This window comes from Choloepus didactylus, chromosome 10 (assembly GCF_015220235.1).
Source record: "Choloepus didactylus isolate mChoDid1 chromosome 10, mChoDid1.pri, whole genome shotgun sequence".
Lineage (NCBI taxonomy): Eukaryota > Metazoa > Chordata > Mammalia > Pilosa > Megalonychidae > Choloepus > Choloepus didactylus.
In genome coordinates, this window is record NC_051316.1 from 65463250 (window position 1) to 65471719 (window position 8470).

Sequence of the window (8470 nt, forward strand, 5' to 3'; positions counted from 1 at the left end):
CAGTGTTCTTTTTTACTTCAATTGCTCTTTTTCACTTTAATTATTATTCTTGTTATTTTTGTGTGTGTGCTAATGAAGGTGTCAGGGATTGATTTAGGTGATGAATGTACAACTATGTAATGGTACTGTGAACAATCGAATGTACGATTTGTTTTGTATGACTGCATGGTTTGTGAATATATCTCAATAAAATGAAGATAAAAAAATAAAGTATATTATATTGCTTTTACAGAAATCATAGCTTAATTAGTAAAAATATTACCAGTAGAGTTTTACAGGCATTCAAGGCTAAGTCTCTCATAATGTGGATACCTTCACTTGATCTTCAACCACTCATGGATTGAGTTGCTTTGCTTTGTGTGACATTTGTGTTCATGAAGCATCATTTAATGTAAAAATAGAATATGACTTAAAGTTACTCTAAATCAAGATGCTATAAATTTTCTGTTAACTCAAACAAGGGGGAGTTCTCTGATCTCATGTCCAGTTGCTTCTGGAGGAACAGGGGCTCCCAGGCTTGGTAACACGTAAATTATTTTTTACACTGTAAACTTGTTCCTTTTACCTTGGGTGCTCCTTTAGTAAAAATGTGTTAAAGTTGAAATAAAAAAAAAAAAAAGTAAGGCTCAAGTAGTATTATTAAAACACAGCTGGTGAGAAAGGGAAATAAAGATGCCACAGGTAAAGGCACAGAAAATGTGGAGGAATTTCTCTATTTTCCTACTCCTACCCTCTTTCACGTTGGTCTGCCTCCTTCCAGTAATTCAAATGTAGGTGACTTTACTGTCATGTCTACTTTTAATTTTGACCCTTCTATTTAATCCTAGTGACCTTGAGCACATGTCCCTAAGTTTCTAAGTTTATAAAGTGGAGAATCAAATGCCTACTTATCCTTGAGCTCTCTTCCTCCAGTCCGAGTTTAGGCTTTCTCCCTAACATTCCTGACATATATCCATTAGTATCACTTTTCATATCAGTTAGCACCTACAATTACCAGATTAGATGTTCGTACCTCCATCATAGAGTGGATTTCTCAAGGATAGGGAGTTTCCATATTCATTTTGTTTTAATCGCTGGTGTCCAGGACAGTGCTTAGCATATTCAGTGAATGTTTATACACTGACCCATAAACGATAATATCTACCATTTAGGGTTGTTGTGTGGATCACATGAGATGGTGCATGTGATAGTATATTGTAAAGTGGAAAGTGCTTCCTGGATGATGGTTATTATATTTATGGGTTAAAGTTGGTTTTAGTGGAATGACTGAGCTAGTAATATAACTGCTATTTATGTTAATAATTCTGTGACAAAATAATTACAGTAGCAATCACTGGTGAACATTGACTGGACACTGCTTGTGGCTCATTCTTCGCTGATGTGTCACGCACTCTTTCTCATACCAGATCTACGTATTATTTGGCTCTGGCCTTCATTTCTGCCCTGATCTTGTCAGCTCTGTCCTCCCCCTAGGGGCCAAAACCTATTTCAGTTTGTTCTAATGTGGCTGAGGGCGTGCTCTACACAGGACTGACCCCCTGGAAAATAAGGCTGCCAACTCGCTGGCTCCATTAATTACTCCATATGGACAATTGTACAGACACATTCATACATCATTATTCATAATAGCCAAGAGATGGAAACAACCCAAATGTCCATCGACTGGTGAATGGATAAATAAAATGTGGTTTATCCATACAATGGAGTATTATTCAGCCATAAAAAGGAAAGAAGTACTGATACATGGAACAGCATGAATGAGCCTAAAAATATTATGCTAAGTGAAACAAGCCAGATAAAAATGGGCAAATATTGTTTGATTCTATTTATATGAATTGTCCAGAATAGGCAAATCCAAAGAAATGGAAAATAGATTAGTGGTTGCCACGGCCTGGGGGGAGGGGAAAATGGAGCATAACTACTACTGGGTAGGAGATTTCTTTTTGGAGTAAATTAGATAGTGGTGTTGTATGCATAATTCTGTGAAAATACTAAAAACTGACAAATTGTGTACTTTAAAAGGTTTAATTTTATGATATGTGAATTACATCTCAATAAAGGCGTTATTGAAAAGAAAAGATTAAGCCAACATTTCCTTTCACCCCTTGGGATACTCAAGTTTGTACTTATATAGAAATTAGTACAGAAGTGGTGTTCATTCACCAGTCTTTGAGTCGCTCTTTCAGACCATCCACTTGTTTTTGTCGTTCTCGTATACTTTATTGCCAAGCCTGAATCAGAAAAGGTTAATAAAATTTTGTTTTGTCACTCAATAACAACAGTTTTAGATTCCTGGATAAAATATATACTATTAAGCTGCAACAGTGTATTTCAACCCATACTCTAAGCATTCTGAAATATTGATTACATTTGGGAAATTCGGGTTTTGTTTTTTTTAACAATTCAAGGTCATTAGAAAAATTAACTGTCAGTCAGATGAATAACATTCTACACTTAGATATAAAGGTGAAAATATCTGGAATAATTAAGGGATTGACATGTAATAGTGTTTGCACAAAAATAACCTATTTTTTACTTTTTTATTGTGGTAACATATATATAAAAACATAAAATATACCATTTTAAATGTACAATTCAAAATCTCAATCTATTTTAAAGAACTTATGTTGTTCATTATAATTCTTTGTATACAACTACTTCAGTACAATTCCTCTAAGAAGTTTCTCCTTTAAGAAACAAACATAAGATTAAATGGTGAAAAGAAACCTTTCTCTACTTCTAAGTCTTTCAAGTTGATTTTAAAAATAAAATCTTAAGTTTGCCCTCTTTCCCCAAACTGTTTACCTACCAGGAGACTTGGGGGCAAAGTATACTTATATGGAATTCATTCTTGACATGTCCCTGGAATCCTTCTTCCACCATTCAGCAACCCTTATTGCAACAACAGGCAATAGAATATCACAATTTTTCTACTGAACAAATACAATTTGAGTTTGAAATGAGTGACACTGCACATCATCAGGCATACCTGAGAAGGCTGTAACCTAAACGATGAACCTGTTTATAACATATGCTAGACTCCCAATTTCTGTTTTGGTCTTCAGAGGCCTGTTGCCAAATCCCTTTCTACATTAAAAACACTAACCACACTCTCTACTTATCTGACAGACTGTGAAACAGTGGAGAATAAAAATTCTGCTTGGATATCATGTCTTCACTGAACATATAGCAGCCACACACAATCATGGTCAGTAATGACTAAAATATGGCACTAAATACAATCCCCTCCATGTGGATTGAATTAATTGATTTATTAGGTGTAAAGTAGCCAGGTGGATTCAAGCTAATTAAGAATTTGATTGCTAATTGCCAACAAGGGGGATTTTAAAAACATGAGTAAGTTGAAGAAGGGGATATATTTGTAGCACATACAAACTGCAGGCTGCCTGCAGCAAGGAAAGCAATGATAGGAATATATTGCTATATATATAACGCTATATAACTACAGGTCTGAGCAGTACCATATCCTTGTTAGGAGACATCCATAAGAAAACCAGACAAGACAAACAAACAACAGCAACAACAACAACAAAAAAACATGAAAAATTAAGAAGGAGCATCAAAAAAGAAAGATATGAAGCGTGAAATAATAATAAACTAGGATGACCTTACCCTCTAGAGGAATGATATGGAATGAAATAATATTCCATGGTATCTTATTTTGTCCATCCATTCATCCTTCCTGAACATTCATCCACTCACTGATCTACCTAACCATTATGCAAAGGTTGTTGAATGTTTTTTGTACACTTTTATGTCCAGTTTCTTTACTTGATACTGTATTTGAGTATGTCAACATGTTAGTAGAAGAAAACCATTGACATTTTCTTCAAACAATTATTTAGAACACATGTGCTATGCAATGTGCTAAGCACGTCACATGGATAATCACCTTTAATTCTAGCAAACATCTACAGATGAAGAAACTGAAGATTAGACATGTAAAAAAACTTGCCCAAGGGCATAAATCTGGTAAGTGGTAGAACTGAGATCCAACCCACAAGCTCTTTCCAGAGCTCGTTTACCTACACTACATTTCCATAAATCTTTTTAATGGTTAAGTCATATTTCATTTTCTAGATGTACCATAATTCATGTAATTATCCCCCTATTTTTGGACATGTACCTTACTTCCAATATTTTTTGTTATTAAACAACTATTGGTGTAGTGAACACATTTGTTTATTAATTTGTCGACTTCTCTGATTATTTCTTGCCATTTGTATGTCATCTTTGGAGAAATGTCTATTTAGATCTTGACTCATTTTTTTGTTGTTTTAAACTAAAGAGCATTTATTTCTTACTAAGACTTTATTTTGAGTACATAACTAAACTTTGTCACCACCCCCAACCCAATCTTGTGGAAGTTAGTACAGTGACTGTTAAAAGCAGATACAAACAGCTTGCATGATTGAAACCAACATTAACTGACAAAGAACAACTTTCAAATAAATCATCATGAAAATGTTTAAGTAAATAATAAAAGGGAAAAGAGGGGTTTCAGATTGAACAAGATCTTCACATTTCATCTAATACATTCATTCCCAGCTAGAGCGTAACAAAATGGAAACAGAAACTACCATAGTACAAAACTTCCACTACAGTCCGCTGTACACACCTGTGTGTCATCTCCCCACCACCCGCTAATGCGTCCAACTCATTTATTTCCCAGCCTGTTGAGCCTGCCGACGAAGATGCACGTAGATCTTAATCCTGTCTTTTTTGTAAGGTTGGTATGTCTGGGTTTCATCTCGGTAAACAAGGCATCTGACTGCCAGATCGTCAATAAAAGCAAACAACTGACGGATCCCTTATGTGATGGACTGATGGAATTCATTCTCTTCAGATGTTCTTCATACATTTTACAAACACCTTCCATGCACTCATTCACAGATTCATAGTCAGCGTTAAGTTCTGCCTTCTGGCCTCTTGGTAGGCTGCACCAGCAAGATGGGTGTGAGACATCGCGCCAACTCCTTCCCTGCAGCTGCTGCCGACGCCGCCGCCCGCTGCCAACAGCGAATCCCTGTGAGAGAAGCCGCCCCACTCATTTTAAAATTGGGTTGTTTTTGGATTGTTTATCTTTTTATTACTGCATTGTAAGAGTTCTTTATATATTCCAGGTACAAGTCCATTAACAGATATGTGATTTGCAAATGTTTTCTCCTTTCTAAGGTGTTGTCTTTTCATTTTTTGGAGATTTGCTTTGAAGCGGAAAAGTTTTTAATTTTCATGAAGCCCATTTTTTTTCTATTTTTTCTGTTGTTACTTGTGCTTTGGGTGTCATATCTAAGAAACCATTGCCTAATCCAAGGTCATAAAGATTCATCCCTATTTTTATGGTTTTAGCACTTAAATTTAGGCCTTTGACCAATTCTGAGTTAATTTTTTATATATGGTGTGATGTAGGGTTCCAACTATTCTTTTGAATTTGCTATATGGTTGTCCCAGCACCATTTTTGAAAGACTGTTCTTTTCCCCATTGAATGGCCTTGATACTCATGTCAAAAGCAATTGACCAGAGATATATGGGTTTGTTTCTGGCTTCTAAATTATATTTCATTGATCTATATGTCTAATCTTATGCCATTACCACACTGTCTTGAATAATGTTGTAATAAGTTTTGAAATCGAGAACTGTGAGTCTTCTAGTGTTCTTCTTTTTTCAAGATTGTTTGGCTATCCTAGATCTTACGAGTTTCCATTTGAGTTTTAGAATCAGCTTGTCAATTTCTACAAAGAATCCAGATGGTATTCTGATAGGGACTGTGCAGAAACCGCAGATCAATTTGGGGAGTATTACCATCTTCACAATATTATGTCTTCTTACTCATAAACATGGCATATCTTTGTATTTATTTAGATCTTTAATTTTTCTCAACAATGGTTTGTAGTTTTCAGAGTATGTTTTATATCTTTAATTTATCCCTAAGTATTTTTTTTTTGATTTGCTATTGTAAATGGAATTGTTTTCTTAATTTCATTTTTCGATTGTTCATTGCAAGTGTATAGAAATATACATTTATTTTTGTGTCTTAATCTTGTTTCTGGCAGCCTTACTGAACTTATTTAGTAGCTCTAGTAGTTTTATGGTAAATTCTCTAGGATTCTCTCTATATGAGACCATGTCATCTGTGAATAGTGTTAATTTTACTTCTTACCTTCCTTCTAATCTGGATGCCTTTTATTTAACTTTCATGCCTATTTGCCCTGGCTAGAGCCTCCAATAAGTTGTTAAATAAAAGGGGTGACAGCAAATATCCTTGTCTTGTCACTTATCTTAGTTCAAAAACAATACAGTATTTTACCATTAATTATGATGTTAGCCCTTTTTCAGTTCAAGGAAATTCCTTTCTATTCCTAGTTTGTTGAGTGTTTTTATTATAAAACAGTGTTCAATTTTGTAAAAAAAATTTTTTTTTTGCATCTATTCTGGTGCCCATGTGGTTTTATTTTTTATTCTATTGATATGGTGTACCATATTAATCGTATTTGGATAGCAAACCAACCTTGAATACCTAGGGTAAGCCCACCTAATTATATGTGTAATTATTTTTATATGTTGCTGGATTCACTTTGCTAGTATTTTGTTGAAGATTTTTACTTCTATCTTCGTAAGAGTTATTGACTTATAATTTTCTTTTCTTGTTATGTCTTTGTCTGGTTTTGGTATCAGAATAATGCTACGTAGAATGATTTGGGAAGTGTTCCCTACTCTTCTATTTTTTGGAAGAGTTTGTGAAGAATTGGTATTAATTCTTTTTTAAATGTTTGGTAGAATTTACCTGTGAAGCCGTTTGATTTTTCCTTTAGATTAGATTTCTGGAAGTGGAATTACTGAGTCAAAGATATAAAATAATTCCAAAACTCTTTGGGCATATTGCCAAATTGCTTTCCAGTGAGGATGTATCAATTCATACTTCTACTATTAGTGCATGAGCTAGCACATAGTCACAGTAGGTACTCACTAAATATATGTTGAAATAAATTTCCTTGAGGATTGTTTTTTCTCAACCCTAAAAAATCACATTCAGTAGTGTATTAATCAAAAAATTGTTTTCAGTCCTAGGAATGAATTTCAAATCTTTTTCAAATTAAAGATTGTATCTCCTGCTTTCAGTAATTAAAATTTTCTGAGTTTACTATCTTGATTTCAGCACCATCTCAACTACAGTGAACCTTAAATTATTTAGGTCGATCATTGTTTAGAGTGCAATAAATAATAATCGTGGCCTATATCTGCGTAATGCTTTTACACTTGAGAGAGTCTTTTTACTAGAAGTATACCTTTCTTAGGAAGGATGTGTAGTAAGCATCTATATGATATGCTAAATGTGGTTCAGGACACAAGCTAGCTCACTTTGTTCTGCTGTTGCCATTAACAAAATGTGACAAATTATCTATGGCTTTCATAATTATGAATATTAATATAAAATGCTTGACAGATTCTTGTAACATACGTATCATATATAAGAGATTTCATATTTTCATCACAACCATTCATAATTATTCTGGATGTATTTCCCATGTTGATGAATTTTAGTACCCACTAGTATTTCATTTTAATCTTGATTGTATACTAAGAATTTGCTAATCAACTGAGATACTTGAAAGAAACATAAAATGTGGACCTTAGTTGTAGAATGTAGCAATTTGAGTTGAGTGTTTTGCCCATTAACCGTAGAGCTCTGTTCTCTCTTGATGCACTCTCTTCACGGAGGCAGGCTCCTCTTCACAAAATGTTTTGGAACTTTACACCCATTGTCCACTTCGGCACAAGATCCATTCTAAACCTGCCAGATCCAGTGTATTCCTTCTCTTGTCCTTGTTTCTTTTAGTACTGGGAAAAACAACTCAATAATGTAAGACATATTCCATACAGTTTGGTTCCAGGGGAGGTTTAGAAAACCAGTTAAACGTATTCTTTAATCACTCTGGTAGCAGAAAACTATATTGCTTAAAATGGCCTTCCGGGCACTAGTCATTATAAGTCTTCCTTCATTACATTTGAGCATCTTAGTTTTTCTTTTTTTATTGCCTTTCACTTTGGTGGTTGTTTGTAGCTCTGCTGGACTCATTTGTTTCTTTCTCTAAGAGTTCCCTGGGTTTGTATCTGATCTTATCTTTAGTGTCACCACCTTCCCAACTCTTGCTGGTTGATTTAATACTCAGTGACATTATCTCCGATTCTCTTGTGAGTTAATTCACACCAACTTAGAGCAAGATACTGCATGAATTATAAACAAAACATTGTCAGTCTAACAGGCAGAAAAGGTTAAATTCTGGATTTAATTTTTATTGTGACTGGTTCCTACCTTTCTTACCCCATTTCCGTGTGTGTGTGTGTGTGTGTGTGTGTGTGTCTGTGTGTGTGTGTGTGTTAAGTTCCCTAGGTTTCATGATAATTTCCTAAACATACAGTTTTCTTCCTTACACTTTATTGTGCTTC

At 34.5% G+C, this 8470-nt stretch overlaps 1 pseudogene; it reads right to left on the reverse strand.

Annotated features, from left to right (window-relative positions):
- Positions 1-4682: 4682 nt before the first annotated feature.
- Positions 4683-5072, reverse strand: LOC119545213 (annotated as a pseudogene).
- Positions 5073-8470: the final 3398 nt, after the last annotated feature.